The sequence below is a fragment of the Prinia subflava genome, chromosome Z, assembly GCF_021018805.1.
Source record: "Prinia subflava isolate CZ2003 ecotype Zambia chromosome Z, Cam_Psub_1.2, whole genome shotgun sequence".
NCBI classification, from domain to species: Eukaryota; Metazoa; Chordata; class Aves; order Passeriformes; family Cisticolidae; genus Prinia; species Prinia subflava.
Genome location: NC_086283.1, coordinates 73,527,799 through 73,554,320, shown reverse-complemented (window position 1 = coordinate 73,554,320; position 26,522 = coordinate 73,527,799). Strand labels below are relative to the sequence as shown.

Genomic DNA, 26,522 nt, shown 5'->3' with positions numbered 1-26,522 from the left:
TAGGATTAGTTATTTGTACAGATACATGAAAATTCTCTCTCTATATAGAGTAAAATATGAAGCCTTTATATGTTCAGTGAATACTTTGGAGGGTGACTGAAAGGATTTTATTTCCCAAACGAACTCCTTCCATTGACTGCATATGAGGCCTGGATTAATAAACTGGCTTTCTGGATTACTAGCAGGAATACTAGCAGGAAAAGCAGTAACCTTTGCTCACTTCATTTAACATACACCTCTTTGTATAACAGTGGGCCAAGTCCACACTGAGAACCATTCCATCAGGGAAACTAAGGATTTGCAGTTCAGTGGTGGTTTTTTTTTTTGGCCTTCAGTGACAACATCTCTAGTTTTCTGTTTAGTTGCCTACATTATATGCTAAGGCTGGATTACTGAGGTCACATCTATACTACCATATCAAACAGCTCTGATCTGTAGAGAGAAACACTTGGTGCTGAAGGTCTGGAATTCATAATAGACACATTGTTTGTCTATTTTCCCTTTGGATTAAGTACAGTTCTGGTACTGTAAGTCTTCCAGCTTTGTATCATAAGGAATGAATCCAGTTTGTGCCTTCTAGTGCACCTGAATTCAAAGCGACTTAAACTGATCAAGAGATTTGCTTTGGAAAGCAGACCTGTTATTAGGTATGGATACATAGTCTTCATTCCTTTAATCTGTAATATAACTGATTACTTGTATTCATTGAAACAAAAAAAAAAGTACTACTGTTACTACCAGTTAAGTACTACTGATCTTAATAATGTAAAGACTGAATAACTTTTTAGACACACTGACTGAATATATTTGATCTTGCAACATATGTATTTTTCAAAAACATAAAACCTGAAAGCCTAAAATGAATAGAAAAGTAAATTAGGCAATTCCTAGCTAAAGATTCAGAGTAGCATTTTCAAAAGATAAGTTTTTTTGCTTTATTTTAACTTTGTCCATGAAATAAAAAAAATAAAGCATTATTTCAGCTCAGTATAAGATTTTTAATAAGAACAAAAGATTTGGAGTGTTTTCACCATTAAAAGGAAAAAAACCCCTAATCTTAGAATGGAAAGTAAGTTTATACTTAAGTAAAGACATAATTATTTTTGTTTCAAACCAAAATATTTCACTGTATTTTTACACTTGTGTTCGCACAAAATGGGAAAATTAATTCATTCAATGCTTTATTCAAATGTATCTATTTTTTCAGTAGAAAAAAAAATACATTTCTTGTTTTAAGACACATAAAAGTTAAAAAAATACAAATCAAACAAATTTAAATACACTTGTAAGCACATAAACAGTTTACAGTGATCCTGGAACATCACAAAGTAAAAGCAGTCATATTAAAGGCCTCTTTTAAGTGAGGAATGACTCACATAGAAACATAACTAAAGAATGAAATAACCTAAGGAGTAAGGCATAGTTGTCTATTATTTAGCTTCTTACATTCCTCTTAATCCATGTCATTAATATAGTTGGCTGCCTAAACATTGGCCTAATGGGCAGTCAGCAAATTAAAAAAAAGCAAAAAAGATTTTGAATAAAAATGCTTCATCAGCTGTGTCTGCTGAAGAGCCTCTATTTTCTGATTTTTGGCAATAGCATTGTTCCATCCAATAATGTGAAAAACAACACATTTCATCTGAAAAGAGATTGTCACATTTGAAAATAATTATTTTCTTGGTATAGGACATCAGTCACCCATTAATTGTACATAAACATAGTAAGAAAAAGGACTGCCTCACATCACCAAGAAATTGGTATGCAGTAGTTTTGGCACCAATAAAACTGAAAAGCTGTTTTTTTGTGAAATACAAAAAAGAGATCATTAGGAATGAAGAATTTGACAGGTCTTGTATAAATGATTAAAACCAACTGTAAGATGAAATAGGAATATATGTAGCCTGGATTTTTCAAAGATATCTGTGAGACTTTAGAGGGAGCTAGGTATCCAGCCTTCATAGGAAGCTTTAAAAATCCTGCTACTTGTGTTTCCCAGGTTGGTGGTGTGGGTTTTTTTGGTTTTTTTTGGTTTTTTTTTTAAGGGAGGGAGAAATAACTCTCTTACTGCGTTTTGTACTTTTGATACAGAATACAGGTAAAGTAGCTTTCGTGTATAAATGTGATAACTCCCATGGAGTTAACTGCAGCAGGGGAAAGAGACTGTTGACGTGTGCTTTATGAGATAGAATATATCCAGTGTAAAAAGAAAATATAAAATGTGATGATACGCTTCTTCTACAGGAAATAATGCTGTTTGCTACTGCTAATTTTATCACAATACAAATAAAAGCACTTCTATTTTCTATGTGCTGTGGAAGTGTTTTCAAACAATGTATTGTTTTGAAATATAATAGATAAAGCATAAAAGAAAACATGGAAAATTACTACAGAATATATTTCAGTGAAAGGATATCTTTGAGCAGCAGTTATGTGGACTGAACAAAGCCAGGTTCTTAGATCCCAATAAATGAAACAGTCTTTGTCTTTATCACATTTGTCATCTCCTTTATTAATATCTGTCAAGTCAGTCTTAACATTGTTTGTGGCCTATGTCCAAGAACAAAGCCATTTTTATCAGTTCTATTCTCAATCATTACACACAAAATCAAGTCACTAACTTGATCCTATCTAACTGCACCTTATCTAACTATTAGTTTAACCTGCCAATCAACATGGCAGACTTGGATTCTTTAGGAAGTAGAGAAGAATATCATCTGCCTAAATGACTTAGAAAATCAAGTTAAAAAAAAAATCTAAATTCTTGAGGAAAAGTTGTGTGCCAGGAACAAAGCACCTGGCATAGGCCATGTTATTTCAGCAAATGACCTGAAATCTGAGTAGAGGTACAGCAGAAAGTCTGTAAGCACAAGGAAACATTTGGGCTTCTACGATCCCAAAGAAAATACCTCAGAATTCATGGAAGATTGTGAATAATCCCAAGGTATCTTAATCTTCCTGAAATTGACATTACAACCATCATTCAGTTCTGTCAATATCCAATCATTTTTTGAAATGGTATATAAACTATCATCTTTCCATCATCCTGTATGAGGCTCATTATTTTAACACTCAAATTTTCCCAACTAGCTGAATGTCCTGCAGAATGCCTTGCAGATTTAAGTGCTGATGAAGAATTTTTTATTTGATGGCTTTTGGCAAGACCTGTGACCCCATGGAGTGGGTAATCAACACTGGAGAAGTTTGCTGGCAGGTCTTGTGATAGTGCTTTGGGGACCCCACAGCGGAGTAACGTGTTCTTGATGGACTCTCAACTGTGCAATGGACTCAGGGTGAAGCACTTAGTGAAAAACTCAATCTGTGGGAAAGACTACACTGGAGAAGGAAAAGAGTCCGAGGAATCCTCCCACCGATGAGGAATGAGAAGCAGAAACAATGTGTGATGAACTGGTGCTAACTTCCATTGCTCATCTTACTTTGTCACTCAAAGGAAAGATGGAGAGAAATTGGGAGCTCAATTAAGCCTGGGAAGTGTTTTCAAGATTATCCTACTCTAATTTAATCAGAAAATAACCAAATAAATTTCCCCAAAGCACAGTTCATTTTGCCTGTGATAGTAATTGATGAGGGATCTCTGCCAGTCCTTATTTTGACCCACGAGCCTTTGATTGTATTTTGTCCCATACTAGGTTAAGGAGTGGAATGTTAGAGCAGCTTGGTGGACACACAGCATTCAGCCAAGGCCAACCCACTATAGGTGGGTCTCTTTCGAACATTTTTTACAAAACTGTGCATATCAGCAACAGTAACACTAAAGATCCAACTGTACCACCACCATGAGTTTACCCAGCAGTGAAAAATAACTGCTTCAATAAATGTCTTCAAAATACAAGGCTTATAAAAGCAGAACAGAAAGGATGGAACTGTGAATTAATGAAGTGGAATAATACGCTTCTGTCATACCAACTCTTCAGTGTAAGCAGGTGGATATGTCACTACCTTTCATTTAATGTTTAGTTATCACATTCAAAAGAATTTCTTGACAATTACGTCTGTTTATCAAGAGTGTCTCTTTTAATCTCCAATTATAGGGAATCTATGGAAGTACAGTGTTCTTCCAAACTGTAGAATCACAAAGCATTCACCTTAACAAGCATATTTTTTAAGGAGTGTAACCAGAAAATTATTCTTTTTTATTTCTGAATTATTATTCTTGTTCCACACCAGAGATTTATATCATTTGAGCATATTGAAATGCTATCTTAAGATATAACAAATCCATGAATAAGGTTCATATTCACATACTGAAGAGAATAATTTTTAATGACAAAAAAGCGAAGATATGTAAATTGGGTATGAGGTTACTGCTATGTGCTGAACAATAAAGAAAAATAGATAATTAAAGGAAAACCTTTCTTTTAAAGTCCAAGAATAAGAAAATTTAAAAACATAGATGGAACTAAAGTATTTAATATTTAATACTGTACAGTATCATTAATATATGTAGTTAACATTATTTGTAATTAACTAATTTTTAAGAATTTGTATTTAAATCATATGTGTATCTTTAATTAATTATATCACACGAGTATACACCTAACGATCTCACTTTGCCTACCAACATAAACATAAAAAGAACATAAATATAAAGAAATATTTCAGAAGTATCAACTCAAAAAAAAACCACCTTCTATTTACTGCAATACAATTTTCTGGTTTTTGTCAGTGGGACATTAAGTTTGTACTTGTTTGTGTCTGTGTAGTGGCTTCATGCTTGCCTATTTCTGTTTCCCAAAATTAGTGTAATGATCTGAGTGCCCATTAGAATTATTTACTCTTTTTCTGCTATGAGATAGGATTAGGAGAAAAGCAAGCAGGCTCAAACTTTAAAATGTATAAAGACAGATTTATTAACAGAACTACAAGAAAGACACAATTAACAAGAATCAGAACAAAACCTTCAAAACACTGTCCCTCTCCCCCAACAGCTTCCTTTCTTTCTCAAAGACAACATATAAAGACTAAAATCAGAACTCTAGGTTAGTACCACTTATGAAACAGTCTTTCATCAGTCCATTTAGAGGGAGAAGTGTCTTATGTAGTCTGTTATGGTAACTTTCCAAAGAAAGAACAGTCTGCTTGTGGCTTTTAACTCTCACGAAAACAGCCTCCTGGGAAAATCTGCAGTTGTTAAAATCCTCCCATATTGTGCAGCCTTTCCCACAGCTGCATACGGGCCACGAAGTTTATTGGGATATCATTTTTAAGATGAATTCTTCCAAATGCAAAGGTTTTTCTCCATTTCGAGGAACAGAGATCTTTTCTCTTTCTAGGTACAGGTCCTCATCCTCATCCTCATCCTCATCTCTCTCTCTCTCTCTCTCTCTCTCTCTCTGTTCAAATTTCTCATGAGATCACAGCTACTTCAATATTTACTTAGTCCATCACAAATACCTTTGCTTATGTCTAGAATTTAAATACTCTTGTCATCTCCCCAATGCATATTTTCCATCATTTAAAGGGATATTTTAACATAATACTGTCCATTACCACGGCTCACAAAAGACCTTCAGCCCAAAACCCAAGGCATCTTCTCCATCTCCTCATCTAAGATGTAACTTCTCCTTCACCGATCCTGATAGCTTCATATTGTTTCTTTACATGTTTCTTTACCTGCTCTGGCTTTCCTAGCACTCAGAGAAATGTTAGTGCTTTGCAAGTTTCACCTGTGCAGTGAAAGAGTTAAATTCTTGCCTGGGTCGCTCCCTTTGGCTCACAGTTCATGGTGTTAGATTTCAAAGCCGAGCTGATGGGGTGGGATCAGGAATGGTGGCCAGGATCTCAGTAGCTAGGTAGGCTGATAGATGCCTTCCCCCACCCCTCGATCTCATCAGGGTGCTCCCAGGGGCCCAGCCTGGGCTTGGAGCTGCTCCCAGGGGCCCCGGGGACATGTCCCTCGGCCTGGCAAGTGGCAGGGCAGGCCTTAAGGTTGGCTGGATGTTGGTAGCTGAGGCCTGCCCTTCCCCGCCGGCAGCTGCCTGGGGCCCCCCGGCACATCGGAGCGGCGGCGGCCAGGCCCAGCCCCGCCCGCGGCACAGAGCGAGCCAGGCCAGACTTTACCTGCTGGCAGGCTGGCCGGCAAACAGGGAAATCCCCGAGATGCTCTGATTTTTAACCCGTGTAGTCCAGAGGAGTTCCTAACACTCTTAACTGGTCAATCCAGCTGTCAAAATTTTGCTGTAACTTCCTTGGAAAAAACAATCACTTCCGTGCTAAACCAGCACAGCTTGTTATGTGTTTATTACAGAAATAATATAAATATACCTTATTTATAATGGAGGACAATCTCATGGTAATTTTTAGATGTCTTCAAGATCATGGCTGGATCTTTACTACAATGCATGGGGCACAAGTATATGCTCTTTGCTCTTGTAGTTTTCTGATTCAACTATTTTCAGTACTACACGCGTATTCAGGTGTGCAATGGCTTCTGCGGAGATTTTACATATGCTAGGTAAGAGGCAGAAGTTCAAATCTGTTTTTATTTCTCAGCACAAATTATTCCTCATCACGTAATTACAATTCTTTTTCCAATTGAATACTATTCAAAAATTTCCACAGGGAAATGTCAGTTTTTCCTGTGAGTAGGAGCTATGAAGAGGTGTTTGGTTCTTATATGAGTTCCAATCCCACTTTCCTTTACTGAATCCTTAGTCAGACAGCTTGCAAAGAGTCACTGCACCAACTTGTTTACATTAGTCGGTAAGAGTAAACTAACACAAACTTGCCTCAAAACAGTTGTGCAATCCTCTAGATTATTTCTACCTCTTGACAATTTTATATTTTCATTGACAAGAGTATTTTCAAAAGCACGTTTTCATGGCAGTAAATAATATCCCACGTGCATTTGATCCATTTTGGATCTATGATCTTCTAAATAGATGTACCACTCTGTTTCTGAGAAAACACAAAAGGGAACGCAAGTTTACTTAGAGCTGACACATTTTCAACTTTAGAACCAGCTTAAAGGTATCAATTTATCACTTTATTATGATGCATGATACTTTATAAACAGGGTAGTGGACAGATGTAAATAAATCAATTTGCATGTAATTCTTTCAAATGAAAATTTGCCCATCACACTGACTAGCTATGCAGTCAGATCTTGAAAGACTAGTCTCCTAAATGAATGCATAAACCCAATTGTTTTTTTCAATTACATGTTGTAATAATTTATTACTAACTACCAAATAATAAGAAATCAGCAGAATGTATAAATGCATTAACTAAATAGAAAACAGATGGTAATATTTATTAGAGGGCCACAGTTATCTCTTGGGTTTACAAAGCTCCTGTGGATGCTTTGCAGACTTTTTCCATCTTATTTTAAGATTCATCCAACTTTTGGGAAATATTTCCGTGTACAAAATAAAGAAATTATAAAAGCATATAACATATCAACAATCAACCACACTGATATATAAAACAGACAATTCTTAATTACCAAGGTACTCAATATTTATAAGAATGTAATGCAAACAATTATTTAGGGCAATCTACATAAGAAAACACCCTCAAGTGATAAGCTCCTGTTTTCTGAAAAAACAGAAACTCATTTTTCAGTAGAGAATTTTTCATATATTGAACAGACAAACGCACACACACATACACACACACGCCCCAGCGTTAAATTCTTTAATGAACCAAGATAGCATCAGCTTAGTCTGTTCTCACAGGACTCAGTGTAATGAGTTTTAATTACATCAGTTTTTCAAAAGCCAAACTTTTGGTATCTAACCACTTTCCACTAAATATAAGGGGAGTCTTTCCAATATTTCCTCTCTTGGTGTCCTGTATTTGCCTGGATAGATTTAACTTTCTTCCTAGTAACTGGTATAGTGATGCATTCTGGATTCAGGATGAGAATAAGGTTGATAACTCAATGATATTTGAGTTGCTGACCAATAGTTCTTACCATAAGACAAGGACTTTCCAGCTACTCACACCAGCCCTCCACCGCATAGACTGGGAGAACACAAAAAGCTGGGAGGAGACATGACCAGGACAGATGACCCCAACAGACCACAGGGATATTCTGCAGCATACAGTCTCATGCTCAGCCTCTAAACTATGGGAAAAGCTGGTGGGGGTATGCATCCATTATTTTGTTATTATTGTTACAATTTTCCTTGTTATTATTATTATTTTATTATCATTATTATTATTGTTACTAATATTGCTTGTATTACTATTTTCCCTTCCATTTCTGTCCTATTAAACGGTCTTAATCTCAGTCCACAATTTTTTATTTTTGTTTTTTAACAATTCTGTTTCCCATCCCACTGGGAGCAAGTAAGTAGTGAAAGGGCAACTGTGGTGTTTAGCTGCCTGCCAGTTAAAACCATGGCACTTCTTTAGTCTTCTCCTTTGTCCTGACAGCAGAATCACACAATTTGTCATTCTTATGAGAAGGAAATATCACTACCATGTGGGTGCCTGAGCAGATTAAAGTAATAATAGGTGGCCATTTTTATCTTTTGGTCTCAAAGCATTTCCAAACAAGCATAAACATATATATTTATATGTATGCAACTCTACATCTATATACATATATAAAAAATCTTCACAAAATGTTTCTTCAGAAATAAAATAACACTCAGCATTTTGTTGGGAATAAAAAGATATAAATGAAACTTCGTATTAACTTTAATTTTGCCTGTCTTACCAGTCAACAGACTGTCATCTTCAGATTTTTTTTTTTACTTAGGTAATTCTACTTGATTCCCGAAGGGATTGCTCAAGTTTTTCTATTTGTAAGAAAGGTTTTCAGACTTTGAAGTTGAACTAAATGCTGACAAGGTGCTCAAAAGGCCATATTAGTTATCAAAAGACCGTGTTGGTCAGTTGAGACTTTTCTTTTTTATACATGAACAAAACATTTGTTACAGAATACTCTGTGAGGAAAAGCTTTTGTATATGTTAACATACAGGAAGATACCTCTTTATATTGCTCTGCATATGGGTTTGTTCAAGCATTCATTTTTATATTTTATGTCAGTTACTCTTGCTTTGTTTTGTACAAATTCTTTTTCATAAGAACACCAATACTGAAAAGACCTAGAACAGCAGTAAATTCATTAAGGATTTTATGAAGTCAGCTAGTCATCAGGTACAATTCATCAATTGCACACAGCTTTCTGTTCTATTTTTGTTAAATGCATCTTCTTTGGAATTTAAATTATTATGAAAAAGTAGCTGACTAATCTGAATTTCTCAATTTATTCCTGTTCAATAAAAAGCTGTTCATCAGCTTAAACTCAGCTATGAGTTCAAATCAAATTTAAACCACCTGGGAGTAAACAAAATTGCTCTTCTTCCCTAGCATGTCAGCCGTGGATAAAAATAACAAGCATATATCCAAAGAGGTGAAGATTCTAAACCTATGTTTCTACCAACAAATTTTACTGAAATGACTTAACAATTAGAAAGAAACACCCTGGGTGCATTTTAGATTAAATATTTTGATCCATGGTTAAAGAGAACAGAAAGAAAAATAGATGGAGGGTCCTATTTGGAGATTAAAAAATGAGTTTGCTTTTCACTAAAGTCAATATTAACAAAATATTCATTGCACACAAATTTTAGATGTGCTGTCACATTTGCTTGACTATCTTTCAATATCTTCATCATCCTCTGTCTCTTCTATCTTCCTTTCCATTACAGAGCATGTAAAAGCTTTAACAGGATGAACAAGATTACTGAGATTATTGGAAAAGCCAACAGAAGTGTGAGATGTGAGGCCTTGGTTATAATATATACGATTTAAAATAATTTTAGCTAGCTACCTATCTAATTAAATACTATTTTGCCTGAGTTCTGCTTAATTTTGACAAGACAGATCTGTTTAAAACCCTAGAGAAAGGCCTCCAGGACTGGGAAAGCCAGTTGTCAGGACCATTTAAGGCAGTTAAATCGCTTATTCATCAAGACACCTCTGATACAGTGCAGCACTCTACACTGCACTCTTGCTGCTAAGAAATGATTATGTGTGAAAGAGGCAGGAGGTGCTCACTCACTGCTCTCAAGCTCAGACCATTATTCTTGGGACTTTCCTGAGCTATATGGAAGGTGTGCCTGTGCTCTGTCAATCTGAATTGACACAAACAGCTGAACTATTTTGAGGCTTGACATTGGATCTACTCTGTCTCTATAGAACTGATTGGCACCAAAATTGTCACCAGTCCTGCTTTGCTCTGCATTTGGATGTTGTACAGCTGTGCCCTTGACCTTACAGGTATTGTCCTTCTGTCACTACTTGCTCCTCCCATAGCTTCATTTCTTAGCAGCCATTTTTATTGCTCATATATTGCAGATTGTTAAATTACAAGTAGTGTATTTTTAGGTAAAGTATTTTGATAATGAGATTATGTTCTTACATGGAATACAACGTGATGAGAATCATTCCATCTCATCTGTTGTAAATAATTGCTTCTGTATGTCTTGGTATAGGTAATAGCTGAAAATGAAGTCCACACCTGAGCTGCTAGCTAGCCCATAAAAAGCTGCTGAATGTGGATTGCAGGAGACTTTTCTATGTGACCACACTCCCTCATACCTGATGAAGAAGTAATGCAATATCCTTTGTTTTTATCTGGAAGGCTGTATCTGCCTCAGAGTTAGTCAGAATTTTTCTTTGCTGTGTAGTCATATTCTTATAACAGAATATAAAATATGTTGCTTTCTAGAAGCAAAAGGTGAGCCTCTCTCTTTAGCCTCTCTCCACAAGTGAGGACTCAAGAAAGGAGTAAGATGTACCACTAAGCAGATTATATGAAAGATGATATGAAATGAAGAATACTCCTTTTATTTTTTACCTTTTATAAAATCTTCCTGCTTGAATATTCTTTTAACAAAGATGAAATCTGCTATGGTAGAGGTGTAAATCTGTATTTCTGATGGAGTTCATAATACTGCAGCTCTAAAGATTTCTAGTAAAAATCTCAAATCAGTAATCACTAACTAAATGCTAAAGGACATTGATTCTTATACTGGAAAAATACAACACAAGGAAGAGAAAGAGAAGAGAAAAATTCAGTGACCCATCAATTACCTATCAGAAAAATGTCAGAGACAGAATCAGAATTCATGGGATATTATGTATAGTTAGTCAAGAATTTAGATAAACTATTTTTTTTATCCAGTAATAATGTGTCAATAAAATCTTCATCAGAAGAAGGAGTTTTGTAGTTAGTGAACTGAAAAAATTATTTTGCAATTTCACAGTATTATTGTCATCAAAGCCAACAACCTATTATGGAGATGAGACAGTCTAGTCATTAATGCCCTGGCTGATTTAACTCCAGGTGGGAATAACATATAGATAGATAGATTTTGCTAATTAAAAATGTAATGCCAAATGACATAGCAACACTTATTCAAGTTGGTAATGAGTGTTTCAAGTTGAGTAAATAGCAAGAGCTTTGAATAGAATCAAATAGCAGTTTATCAAAATCAAGTATTAAAAACATGCATGGTATTAATAATGTCTGCATATGTAGATGTGTATATATAGATAGATGCATCAGTGTCATTTTAATGACTGAACATGGAAGAATTTTTAGCATCTAATTTATGCTACACCATTTATTATGCTTATTTACTTGAGTGTTTTTATGACAAATTTAAATAGAGACCTAAATATTTATTAAGGTGTGTAAATTATCTTGCTCATTATTTTAAAAGAAGTAAATTCTTTATGATGTTTAACTCTTCTAAGCCCAGAAATCAATTTAAAAAACAGGAATTTTTTTTTTAATCTGAAGAACAACTATTATTTTGCAGATAACTGCAAGAACAACTAGCATCTTTGTGGCTATTCAGTAGTTTTACATAATTTTGAAGTTAAACTTGCTTATTTCTAGACCTGACATTAATCTTGATCGAGTAAACAGCAAAAAAAATGTCTTAGCTTTATCCTGAATTACTGAAATTATGATCATATACAAATTTAATAACGAAACACAATTTTAATAGCACAATACTCTATTGACATCAACCTTCTTCCCAGGGAAGACCAAATGAAGATCAGCTATTTCTTGTTCTCTTCAAGAAACAAATAGCAAAAAGGTAACAAATGTAGGTACTCTTACCAAGAGGTGAAGTAATTCACTGGAAGTTATGATTTGTTTCCTATTAGATTTATTTCTTATTAGCAAGTAGTTGCAGAAGCTTCTCTGCAGTGACTTTTGAAGGACTGTGTTAACAGACAGCCGGTGGCATTCACTTTATTTGATCAAAGGGCTACACACATGTGATCATGGCCTGATCTTGAAAATGCTTTTGCTTTGGTTAAATGGCGAAAAGTAATCTGAATTTGGTAAGCAATGTCCTTGTTGAAGTTATCTTCAGTTAGTTTCTTCAGTACATTTGTTTTGACTAGTAACAGGGCTCCAGTAATAGTTAATTAATGAAATACTGAGTTATCTTCTGACTATGTTTTTTATACATACTGGAAATTGCTTCATAAGTGGCCCACATGCACTAGGCATTGATTCAAAGAAATTCTTAATGGCTCCCCCTTTTTTGTCCCTATTCTGTAATATTTTGTGGAAATATACAGCCATCTTGAATTTGAGTAACACCCTGATGTAATTTTTCTTTAAACACACATATTTATAGTCAGCTTGAGTGAACTGTTGGCCAACACAGCAAATATCTAGACTAACAGCCAGCTCTATCCTCTCTTCAGATTCAAACTACATACCTAAAAGTCATCATGTTTATGATTTTGGATTTTGTAAATAGAGTCCACTTCAGTAGGTGAGCAGATATGCTTTCTTCAAAACCCATCATTTTGAAAATACATGTATGAATTATGTCAAAACTTAATACTGAAGCTTGCATCACCCAAGTAATGCATCCTATCCCCAAAATGAGGTGTCATAAAGCAGAAATATCCTGCAATAGAGATGTGGAGCCATCTTAGAATAGATACACTACATTAAAATCAGAATTCCTTAAAAATTCATTAATAAATCTGTCTTGTTCCAATTTTAAACTATTTATCTCTGTGTTTGCTACTTCTGTGGATGAATATTCATAAAGAACACCAAGTACAATCATGTTATTTTTCTCTCCAATTATAATAGAATTATGTATTGAAATTTCTGTAAAATCAAGTTAATGCTTTAAGCAAAGTTTGTTTAACCCACCAAACCACATTAATGTTCCTGTTTATGTACATAATAGAAATTAATGATACATTATTGCAAGAAAAAAAAAAAGCTTCTACTTCTATTACTTCTTTTATTATTCAATGAAAATACATTTCTGTTCAGGAGACAGGCAAAGGAATGGATGCTTGTCATCCCCAGACACCACAATCTGAACAAGTCAAGGTGATCAGATGTCATTTTGACACATCTCAGAGCAGTTAGGTGCCCTATATATACTCCTCTGAAGAGCAGAAAGCAGATGTTGATTAAAGTTCTGTTACATGCTACACTGCCAAGATAGATGTGCCTTAATCCCCCTTTCTCCAAAACCTCTGTCTCTGATTTATACCCATGAGGGAGTCAAAGAGTATTCTGTCCCTCCTGTGTGTGTGAAAAGAAAAAAATTGGAGAGAATCAAGTGAATCCTGTATGTTCACATACAACAATCCCAGTTAAAAAAACTTCCAAGCATAACCTTTAAAGGAATACATGTTTTTAAGCCAGTGGATTTCTTCTTAATTAATTTACAGGTAATGTACACTATATGCTTTCTCTACATATTGTGATAGAGGGGAAAAAAAAAGACAAAAAGAGTTCTACAAATCAAAATATTGTTAAATAAAATGTTCTTGGGTTTGTTATTATGCTTGGAGAGAATTCTTTCCACCCCACATACAGGGAATATATAGTATCATTTGCTGGTTCCAAACCCCATCAAATCAAAATAGGATTTTATTTCAGAGAATATATTACTGAGAGAAAGTTTTATCTTGCTACCTACTGTCAGTTTTAGTGTAGATCTTTGCAAAGATGACAGAATGGTGTATTCCAAATAAATTACAGAGTCTGTTATTGGTACTATGACATGTTTTTCCGTTTACTTCCTGTTGTCTTGGCAGTAAAACTCTAATGTGGCCTGCTCATATGCAATTGTATTTGTTTTTCACCTGCAGTGCATTTGATTACTGAGATCTTTTTCAGCTTTTTTTGTAGATGAAAACGTGAATTTCTGTCTGAATTTTTTGTTTTGTGTAATTATAAAGAGCAGCATGTAAAACCTTCATGCTGGAAAAGCAGGAGCTGAAGAATAATAAAAATTATGACTTCAATGAATACTTTTACACTAAAAATAAAAATATCTACTTTCAATAATGTAGTTACATTTTGACTTAGAAATGCAAAGTGTAAACTCTCCTATGCCTCACCAATCTACACCCATAATATAATGAACAAGAAACACCCAAACAGCAGATCTGCAGTTCATTACGCAATCAAAGCATACTTAATGACTGGGCTATTTCATAACACTGTTCACACAGGAAGATTACTTTATTCATTATTCATCACAGCTTCTGCCATGACATATTTTAAATATAAGACTGTAATTACTATTTACTTCTGCCTCACAGGATGCTTCTCTGTTAACCACAAGGCATTCTCATGCATAGAAATGGTTGATGAGAAGAAAGGACCTCATTCTTTTTCTCTCCAACAAATGGGTTTGTGAAAACCTTGAAGCCTGTGCTACAACATTCATTCTTCTTTCATTGACTATTTTAAACTATACTTTAGATGTGAAAGTTTTCCATACATGTAGGTAGTAGAAAAGTATATTTACGGCGTATTTTTCATCAAATACTTGACAAGAACTTTTTAAAAATAAAGTGTATATCAAAATAAAGCAAAATATGACACTTTAGGTCTGATAGGCTAACGATACTTATCATGGGTTTATTGTTACCATATATTTACCAATAAAAAAGCACTTATTGTGTTTTTGTCCTGTGATTACTACTATCTGTCCCATCAGTAGACCTTCGTACTTTTCTTTGCCTGTTTGCAATTTCTGTGATAATTAGTAGAGTATGTTCTTTATTGGGCTGTGTGGTGAACTAAACAAAAAAAGGGAGAAAAGGATGAGCTGCTTCATCTGATGGTGCCACTGAAAAAAATGCCTAACCTGCCTAAATCAACTAACCTGCCCAGTGGTAATAAGATGCACATTTTCTGTTTTCATTTGAGGGCAGCTAAATAAAACTGTTGCTGATTCCTTGAATAGCAGAAGACAATGAAGCCTAGAAAACTTTAGGAACCATAGCCAGTTAAATCACTGCAAACATCTTCATCCAGAGGTGAAATGGAAATAAATGTACAAATGAAAAAGAAAGAAAACATCTTCTGCACAGTAATGTACACCATAAAAAGCACATCCTTGTTAATAGAATTTTATGATGCCTTTTTCTGCTGACTGCTGAATCGGTTCAAAGTACCCATGAAAATAAATTACAAACTGCTTGGTTTTTTCCAACTATTTTATGGAAATTAAACCTTTTGCTAACTGCATTTATACTGGATATTTTCCCATATGAGTAGAATATCACATTCAGCAAATATTTTCTTTGAAGAAAATAAGAAACAGTAATGTTACTTTAATGATATATCTTTTAGTGAGTAATTGCTTCTATTGTTCTCTTTCCAGGGACTGTAGTTCCAAAGTTTGTTTACATCCCCCTAGGAGTAGGTTGCTGCTGAAAAAAAAAAGGTCTTGGTCTGTGTTGCTTTCTGTCCTAGTTACTTGTTCCTATTTCTGCCTTAGTTTCTGTACAGTAAGTTTATCTTACTGAAGCGCTCTTTTGTTGTTGTTATTGCCAACAGCAGGGACATTGTATAGATGTAGAGCAGAATGGGAATACAGAGCAATAGATTTAACTGTTCTTTGTGACTGATTCCAGTGCTAGAACAGACAAAACCAAAACCAGAGAGTTTTTATGAAATTACAATTTATTTATATACATATTTTTAAATACATATTTGAATATACAAGTATGTATTTTTTATCCAGATGGTAAAATGCATCTATTTGTAAAAGTGTGCCTGTTCCGTTTCCAATATATGATCTGAACTTTGGTCATCATTTACCACATTTTATCTCAAATATAATCCTGTTGTACAATCTTTTCAATTAAAAATCAAAACTAAATTATGAACACATCTAAAGAAAAAAAGACTGATATGAAATTCCATGACAAAACCAAAAGCTGAAAGTGATTGAAATCTTCAAGGTTTCAAAGCTTTTGAAGTGCTTAGGGAAGTAATGTGCTTTTATACATCGTCTTAAGTCTTAAAAACCCTGCAGTGGTAAAATTGGAACCTGTAGACAACCCAGAAGGTTGAAGACAACCAGTTTGAGAGTTAAGTTCTGTATAATTATTCTGAAATTAAGGAGCACAGTCTGAGGTTTACAGTTTTATTTCTCATTCCTGAAAGGCTTCTCTTTTTAACTTCTGCTCCTGTTTAACTTCAGTATTCTCTATTCTGCTCAAGAAGGAATTTTAAATAACTGCAGATACTTTTGGAATATTCTTAATTAAAACTTAAGGCATGAAAAATGTATTGTTTTACAGTTCCACAAGTCAGCTCATAAAGAAAAAAACCCCAAATACCGTATTTCCTATTTCAGTTTATCACATCAATCCACCCATACTATTCACGTTTGATTACCCCAAATTTCTGTGTGGAAAAGGTAAATGAATAATCATATAACAAGAAAAAGTTTTAAAGTCATTTCAACATAACAGAATCTTATAGGCAGCAGTATTATTCAAAAAAAGATTTCTGAATACAAACTTCTGCTTTATGGCATTATGTCATCAAAATAAAATGTAGCTATTTTCTCTTACTTATGAGAAAAGCTATATCAGAATTAAACATTTTCATATCAAGATGACAACCAATGATCTTTGACAGGTATGGGAAGATAACGAGTAGGCTTGAATTATAAGAATGATAAGAATGAATTTCATCTTTTTTACTCTAAAGGCAACAATTAAACCTAAAATGTAGTCCTGCCATGATAAATGGCTTTGGCAAGAGAGTACAAATCATTTAACTACAGCTGTGGGCTATATTAAATTAAAGCTGGTCACCCAAACCATGATTTTCACTTTGTATCATGGGTAGGTGGGAGTTGGAAGAAGATCCTAATCCCTCACTATCACTGCCACTATTAAGGACATACGAAGACAGTAGAGTAACTGTGGAATTTTGTCCTCTACAGCACTAATTGTCCTGACAATTAATGCTATATGTGTCTGTTACCAGTCTGTAATCCACTCAGAGGACTTCTAACTTTCAGGTTAATGCAAAGCTACTGCTTTCTGTGAGGTCAAGTCAGGAAATATCAATAAATCTTTGAAAAATAAAAAGAATCCTAGTTAAAAGTGAAAAGTAATAATAAGGTAAATAGAGAAGAAAAAAGAGTATGAAGCTGAAATAAATAAAAATAAGTAGAAAGAATGCTTCTGAAGGGAATAACAATGGGGTATTTTCAAGAATTTATATGCTTAGAAAACTTGACTTCTGAAAACTATCATCAGTTAAGGAATCTACCAAGATGACTTCTTGAAAGAGTAACTTCTTTTTTCTTTATTTTTTTTTTTAAGAGGGATCAGGTTATCTCAAAATTGTTTTTGCTTTACTTTTTCCTCTGCTTTCTAAATGACATTTATAAAAAATCATCTACATGATCAGTTAATGCATTATTTTATGCTTAATTTTTCAAAATGCCATTATAGTATTTGAATGACAAGTTCTGTGTATTTTATTTGACAAAATCATTTAAATCTTATTAATATGATTCTCTTTTTAATTTACATATAAAAACAGTATTTTGAAATTTCTACTCAAAGTCTGTTCAAAGTGGCCAATTGTTATAGAATACAGTATAATAAACAAAAAAGTAACACATATTTAAGACCCTTTCTAAGTGCCAGCTGCTTTATTCTATGTTGATTCTTTGTGAAGTTTTAATAAAATATCTAAGGAATGTGCAGAAAATAAGGAAAAGAAAGAAACACAGAAAATATCTGATCATATTACTATAACGTTTGTCATTTTGTTTAACAGGAAGTAAACTTTGTAATAGACCAAAATCAAGGTCATTCTTACACAACACATTCATCTAACAGATTTTGCTAATAAAACAGGTTAACATACACCAGATTTCTTTACTCTTTTTTAATAGTGTTTCTCCAGAAAAACAAATCTTTAGTTTAAAAAGAACCTCTTAGTTCAAAATCACCAAGCCAAATGAAAGCACTAAGAGGAACTACTGGACTGCTGTATCATTACTTATTCTACAGCAATGTGATTCCTTTAACTATAGGATCATCTGTCTTTCAGACAATAAGCATTGCCACAAGGTATGGAGAATCGATTTATGAAGAAAATTTGTTTTCTGAGGAAGGTGACAGGTTTAATAAGGGATGCGATTTTAAGAAGACTCTAATTAATGTAATTAAATAATTACCCCTTAACTATCAGCCATGTAAACTAAAACTCATATTGTCCTCTCTCATAAAGGAAGAAAACAAGACAGTACAAGGGAAATAAGAAATGCTAATACAATTTCCTAAGAGGTAAACTTGTCAAGTTTATCTACCTGTTCAAAAATGGATACTCTACAGTATATATGTTCAAAAGGTATGCTGCGATTTCCTGTCTCATGCAACTTGTTCCCAGAACTGTTGGACAGCTCTTGTAATGATGACACATATTCTGAAGACTTTTCTAGGCTACCGCACAACTATCTTCCTAATAAGTCCCTATATGAATTTTGATTAGCAGTTAAGGAGCTGTTTCAACAGCAGCAACAAGATACCATGAATAGTTTTCTGTATATCCATGAAAACTGATCAACACTATTGCAATTAGGCCCAGTTTGGATACATTGTGACTATGAAGTATGGGTTTCCTAAGGCAAAAAATTTTGTATTATAGACGGAATGTTATTTTCTTCAAGTCAATACAACAATTATAAGACCATCAGGTAGAGGTGTTTTATCAACACTATTTCCAAATGAATTCTCAGTGGACCTTGGCCCAGATGGTGTTGCTAGAATGCAGATGGCAGATTAAGGTCTAGGAACAGATGAGAAAATATATACATTGACAGATTTGATGAGATTTTGGGTACAAAGTACATGTTCACAGAAGCAGATGCAATGTTGTGCAAAAACACTTTGTGCACATGATTAATATGAAGCATTTTGGAAATTAATGGAGTCCATTAGCAAAGCTTTGGTGCTGTGTCCTTTAAAAATATGCAATAATATTGCAGTAGTAGTTTTGAAGATTTATCTTTTGCAGTAGTAGTTTTGAAGTTTTAGTTAGAAGTTTTGAAGCTTTTGGGTAATGATGAGAGGAAGGTGTGGGTGCCCAGTACAAAATGTCAGGTTCTCATGTATCTAAGTCAGAAAGGCTAATAAGCTGCATTCTGCATAGTGAAATCAGCAGCAATGAGTTTGAATAAATATTGAGTTTATCAATATCTGGCAAGGAAAAATCATCTATACAAAAGTAAGATTTCTTCTGACCATCTCTGAAATGCAAAGAAACCGCTCTTACCAGATAAATACATGTATCAATAGGGGCATGATAATTTATGCCTAATCCCCGCTAAAAGATTACCATGAACTTCCAGACCACAGACAAGATACATACTTCTACACATAATCAAGAGTCATAGAATTATTTTTACAATGCCTTACAAGTAATTATAAAAGAAAAAACAAAAAAGGTGAAAGAAAATTCCATTTTATCAAGAAACCACAGAGATTTAGTAATATATTTATATAGGATTTCCCAACCAGAGAATAGTTGAATTATAATATTATTTAGAATGCTGAAACATTCTTTTGTAGCAGGATAATGTGCTCTGGTTTCTGACGTATTAAACAAAAAAGAACAAAAATAATGTTTCATAAATATTAAAGCAGATGCATATTAAGTAATAGTCACACATAAAATCATTTTACTGGGAAATACTCTCCAGCACATGTGGTAGGCTTAATTTGTCATGGACCCTAACCTGTCTTATGTGCTGTATTGTACATCAGTCTCAGTTGAGACAAAATATGATTTCTCACTTGGATTGGCATTTCTTTTTTTCTGATTATTTGATTAATTTTACAAATAATTTATCAGGCTTTATTTTCAGTACATTTACTATGGATTTTATTGAAAGAATGTGAGGATTTTTTTCTCCTTTAGAAAAGAACACTAGAGCACTTGACCTTTTATTCAAAAACTGCTGTATATATCTGTTGGAGAAAAATGGCTACTACTGCATAGTATAAATTATTCCTCTTTAGCTTACTAGTTCATAGTTCACAAGGATAACACTGCAGGGTCTCCCCTTGAAGTTAGTGACATTTTGTTTATGATGAAGAAACTTTGCAGTTCAGGTATCTCTCAGACTTGGAATACTCCCTGTGATAAATGTACTCATTATAAAGTATTTTTAGAAGTATTGTTTCATTGTAGAACAGAAAATATCTTCATTCCATGGTGGTGTTGTGGCTAGGTAAGCCAGGTTTTCTTACAGTATAAGTAAACGTATTTATTTTAATAATTAATGTTAACTTTTTAATAACCTAAATTCTAAAACAATGGTACATTTAAAGGTCCACACTTCAGAGAACTAGAAACAAGACTGAAATGCTCAGTTCACATATTGTAGAAGGCAATTGACTGTTCTGAGATAAGACAGAATATGAGATCTGGGAGCCTGCTGAAGCAGTTTAAACAAACCTTCAAAACAGATTGCAACCAAATTCCTTCTTTTATGTATCTTTTTTAATCTTCGGTTCCAACATATGTAAAGATATTTTATATAAACTGTGTTTTTGATAAATTACTTAAAATGTCCTATAAAAATGTATTGCCCAAAAACGTGACAAGTGCATATTTTACAGTGGACAGAGCAGGTACGAGGTCTGAACTAAATTGCCATGAAACACTTAAAAATAATTAAAAAAAAAATCCTACAGAATTAATATTCTGCTATCATTGTGATATATTATGCTTCATCTATGTATCAATAAGGGTCAACAATGCCTCTTCATAGGCCAGACTTCAGAGATTTTAAGTCTATTAATTTGAAACACAAAGAGTCCAGTGGTTTAAATGCAGTTAAAAGGCTAGAAAATTTTGTTCAGAAGGAATTTCAGTTTCAGTAAGATAAATTAGATCAGTTGTCTTATTTTACAAAAGAGGAAAAGAAGCTGCATCTAGTTTAACTCATACTGGATTTCTAGTCTGTGATTTGCACTGGAAAGCACAAGGGAGGGAAATTCTACTTTAGTTTCTCTTGTTCTAGTGATTCCTAAAAAATTGCTTCACGACTGAAAATGGCAAACATTTCTTTTAATGTGAAACCCATCTTCCAAAGTACAGGCATGAAATGAAATGAGACTTGAATCAGACTATGAAGTGCTTCATAATTCATTATTTTTATTTGTAAATTTCAAAAAAAACCAGCCTAAGCTTAAAGGGAAATTTAGCTAGTAGTGGATAATTGGTTTGTTATTTTGCTTGTTTTATTTTGTATTAATGGTGGCTAAAATTAACTTACCAGTTTTTATAGAGGCAGTTGAATTAAGCAAAATTTAAAGGACACAGTTAAAGACATTTTTCTGTTACTAGCACATACTCAGAACAAACCATTTTTATGTTCACATCTCTTCCGGTTTTGTACATACTTGTACATGCAATAATAATTTCATTTATCTCTAAGTATTTTCTGAGGTTTTTTCCCCCAGGTGAACAAGAAAATAGCAGTAGTGAATTCTGCCAAAAGAAAAAGCAAGTGTTCTGGTATAATTTTTCTTCCTTTTTTTTTTAACTTGTCCTTAGTAATTAAAAGCCTTTCAGATTGATAGTCTTGCAGGCATTTCTACTGAAGTCAACAGAAATGCCCACAATTTATAAACTATTTTGACAGAAGGATTTTTGATTGATTTACAAAAAAAGTAACAGGTTATGCATAGCTAGAGTGTGAACTTGTCAGTGTTTATTAAATGTTTTACTACTGAAAATGATGAAAAAGTGCAACTTTTAAATCATGATCTTATTTAGGGCTATAAGCTTGTTGGACTCACTTCTATTACTAGATTCTGTTGTAATTGGTTAAGTTCACAGATGGTCTTTAGTAGAATACAACACTTGAGAACATTTTGGTAGTCAAAATATTATCTAATCAGCATATCTCATTAGTCAAAACTCTTGTTTTGGTAGCTGACATTCAAACAAAATACATTTTAAACTGATATTTTAATTGGATTTTAAGTTCATCATTGATTAAACTGGATGGCATAATCTGATCTAACATTTTAATCACACATTATTTCAATTAAATGGAAATGGAAGACACATAAACTGTAAAAGTATCAATTACAAAAGGTGACGGCCTGAAGGAGGTGAGGGGGATCCACAGGAATCATAATTCATCAGGAGCTAAGGAGAGGCATTTTTTTTCCTAGGAAGATGAGATTTACCTGTGAGAATCAACAAGACTACAGGATAATGGCTAAAAAAGATATTTGATAGTTATTTCAAACTGATTGTACCTGAGAGAGAGAGAGTTCCAACAACTATAGAGCAGCAGACTGAAAAGAGTGAGGGGTTCAAGAGGGCGCAGCCCCCTGGGGCCACTCTGTGGATATTGTCATGGGTTAACACGGCTTGGTTTTTAGTTAAAGGAGAAATATGTCTCTGTAACCCTGTAAGGACCGGTTAATTTCCTGTGGAAGGGACAGGGACCTACCAGAGGCCAATTTTTAGATACTGACATATAGTTTAACCATTGAGGAAGCTGGATGCGACTTCGGGAATACAAATATCAAGCCGAGGGTGCGTCTGCGGTGCCCTTTTTCCCTTCCGGCTGGGGAAGCAGCTAACAAACCGTCCCAGGCTGGCCAGGCTCGCTGCTCCTCCCTGCTGGTGTGCCCTCACACCCCATCAGCTACTGGGGGGAAGGGATGGCGGGAGCTGCTGACATCTAGCTGATTTTAAAGCTTGTCCTGCCGGCCCTGGCCTGGGCCGAAGGAGATGCTCCCCCACCCTGCGGTCCCCTGATGGCAGCCACAGTCCTGTCTGGGCTGGGCCCCGCCCGAGTGCCATGCACATACGCGGCTGGGGAAGGCTGCCAATGGGCGGCACAGCGCAACGCAAGTTCCCGGGTGGCTCTTTGTGTGACACTTAAAACCCACGAGAGAAGTCTTCCATGTTGTCAGTAGGGAAATTCCATGGTAAACTAAAGAGACTTTTCTCTCCAAATGAACTGATGAAAGAGTATTTTCTAGGTGTAACTTAGAGTTCTGAGCTTTGTCTCTTTATGTTGTTAGTGGGAAAGCGGACACTTGGGGGAGGAGGAGTGTTTTGAAAGTTTCATTTTGATTCTCATTTTCTTCTTTTAGTGTATGTTAATAAATCTGTCTTTATACCTTTAAGTTTGGGCCTGCTTTGCTTTTCTCCTGATCCTGTTTCACAGCAGAAAAGACATTCAAGCCACTTTACTAAATTTGGCGAACACAGACAGGTGAACGTGAAACCACTACATGACTGGAATACACATATCAAGATTATTATAGAGGATGAAAGGAGCAATGGCTGCTTGAGGACAGGGGTTGGAATGAATTCAGAGAGAAACTGATTCTTGAAGGATTAGCATTACAAGCATTGTGGAGAGCTGAGAGTGACAGGATACCTTTGGTGAGATAGAGATACAAGAAATGACTTCACATGGGACACAGGGCAAATTTAAGGCATAGAAGAAGAAAAAAAAACAGATATAAATTGGATTTTGGGGTTTTTTTTGTTTACTTTGCTTTTGGTTGAATTTTTATTTCTTTGCTTGTTGTTAATAATACAATTGTTACTCAAAGTGACAACATTTCTGTTGTCAAGCAGCCTGGATAAAGGGTAATTTCCACAGGCATAAAGACATGGGTAAACAGTCTTGGCAGCAGAGGTTAGGGCAGAACATAATACAGGATCCCCAAGCGTACACCCAGAGTCAAAGCAGACTTTGTCCTGTGTGTCCCAGGTGAGCCCAGCAGCCTATATGTATGACTATATTTACATGTTTACACATTTTCCACTAATGTTTTTTCATCCTACCAGTGCAGACTGACTTATTCAAATGCAAATTGATTCAGAGTAAACTTCTAGGACTCTTGTCTTTAGTGGTAACTTAAGAACTAAAGAGCAAGCAACAATTGTTTTCATCAGAATAACATCATTCTAGCAGCTAGGAGGCATTTTTTTACTTAAAAAGGATGCTGAGTCAGTTGCTGCTGACATCACTTTTAAGTTTTCCAAGTTTTAGCAACAAAATTTTGCCTTTTTTTTTTTTTTTTGGAAATATGAAAGACCCAGCAAGCCATATAAGGACCACCAAGATCCTTCATGTTGGAACGAACCACAAAACTAATTGTATATATTTCTGTATTTAAACAAAAGGAATACATCTTACAGATTGAACTATTGACTTGATTTGCAAAGGAAGAAGTGCTGGGCTTGTGAAACTAGTGAAATTCTGATTACAAATAACCTAGACTAATACTGAGATGAATAATGTTAAACTACATTCCAATGATAATGAAAGAAGCCAAATTAATTTTGTTTGTTATTATATATATTTCGTATATGTATATGTACACATAATCACTATGATTTAATATGTATGTATATCTTTAAACATCTAATCATATAATCATATACACTTTTATTCATGTATGTGAGTATTCCTAGCAAGTCATACTCATGCTTTATTCCTCTGCTTTTCCTTACTCTCACCTGTCACAGAACTTATCAATAGTCAGGGATTAAAGGAAGATAATTTTAAAAAGTAGTATGACTGGAAATCTGAGAGATCAATACTTGTTATCAAAAGACAAATATAGTAATTCAGTGAATTTGTCAAGAAGAAGATTTGCGACTGGACAGGATGTTTTAGCATAAAAATATCTTATTTACAACTACTTAGAGAAAACTAAGACCAGTCAGTTACTGAAAAACAGTTAGTTTTGAACATATAATTTATAATGTAAATTATCATTTTCAAGTCACATCTGAAATACTTAAGAAAAGAGGAGATTAAATTAAATTCCCTTTAAATACTTTTCAAAATCTTTGGAAAAAAAGGTCTTTTGGAGTCTAATACGATACAAAGAAATGAGGAAAGACTATGCATTATACTTCTAAAAAATTAATATTAATGCATTTCACTTCCATATGAATATCAAAACCTGTTTCCACATGTTTCTATGCATTCTAGCACAAAATATAATATTCAAATCTCAACAAAATACTAGGATTCCTATGTATTAAGCTGGAAAATGAAAGATTCTTTTCTTTCAGTAAATCATCAAACTGTCTTTATCAAGTGGAATCTTTCTCAGTTTAAAACAGAATGCTTTTCTAAATAACAGAATGGTATTCTAAACCCTTGCCAAAACATTGTAAGAAAGTGATACACATGCAGTTATTACATATTTTTTACCAAAATCCAAGTTCCCCAGAAACACTATGGAAGAAATGGACATGAAAAATACTTAAAAAGAAGGGGCCAAAGTCCAGCAATTTGGGGGACTTTTTCTTCTTTGTACTAGTAGGAGAGCAATGAAATAAAACATACAGGTGGTCAACCATGTTAGTGGGTGATTTTCCTAACTTCAGGGAACTATTTTAATTTGGAAAAAGAAATGGTAAAGTATTCTAAGACTGAGGAAATACAGAGGTATTCTGCTACCAAAGAAGGTAGCAGAATGCAACCTAACATGGAATACAATTGTCTTGTTTAAGACAACTAAATGAAGTGCAACTGGAAAACAAAGGCAGGAGACTGCAAAAAAAAAAAAAAGCCCACAAATCCTGAGGGACTTGAATGTTGGATGAATGAAATTGATTCACTTAGTACAATTCAACAAGTTTGCTACAGGATTACATAAAAATTCCAGGTCCTGTAGTCCAGAGGAACTGACAGAGCACTCATACAAGAGCCCTTTTTTGTCTTAGTTGAGAGTATAGTCTTGACCAATAGGTTTTTGGATATCTTTAGTGAACTTTAATACCTTCACAAATCTCAGAAACAGTCTAGTTTTCAATCATTAAAAGCTAAATGCTGGCCATAATTGGGTACACCACAAGCTACTACTGGATAGTAATACTGAAGAGAAATACTAAAGCATTGGATAAATTCCATTTCAAATCCATGATATGGATAGCTTAACACACCACCTTAACTTCCAAATAAAAAATCCAGTCTATAGCATTAAAAATAGTATGCTCATGTAGCTTTGTGAACATTACTTGTGGAGGGGTTAATTTTGTATATGGGACATTTATTTAGACATGGAAACTTTACTGAATTTTAATAAGTAGATGTATGCAACTAGAAATTTTTGCACTGCAGAGTATTAATTTGACAGGCAGTACACTCAGATTCTTCAGGATTTTTTTGCATTATATGTATTCGACTTGCTATGGAGTGGTTCATACTTGTTC

The 26,522-nt window shown here is 34.3% G+C and overlaps 1 long non-coding RNA gene across 2 annotated transcripts; it reads left to right on the top strand.

Moving 5' to 3' along the window:
- The first annotated feature begins 5,756 nt into the window (after window positions 1-5,756).
- LOC134564786 (uncharacterized) lies at window positions 5,757-14,922 on the top strand. 2 transcript variants are annotated; one of them, XR_010083630.1, is made up of 5 exons: window positions 5,757-5,813; window positions 6,325-6,475; window positions 7,943-8,110; window positions 10,175-10,255; window positions 14,585-14,922. It is a non-coding gene; the product is annotated as an uncharacterized LOC134564786 (long non-coding RNA). The 2 variants fall into 2 exon arrangements; XR_010083631.1 differs by lacking the exon at window positions 7,943-8,110.
- Window positions 14,923-26,522: the final 11,600 nt, after the last annotated feature.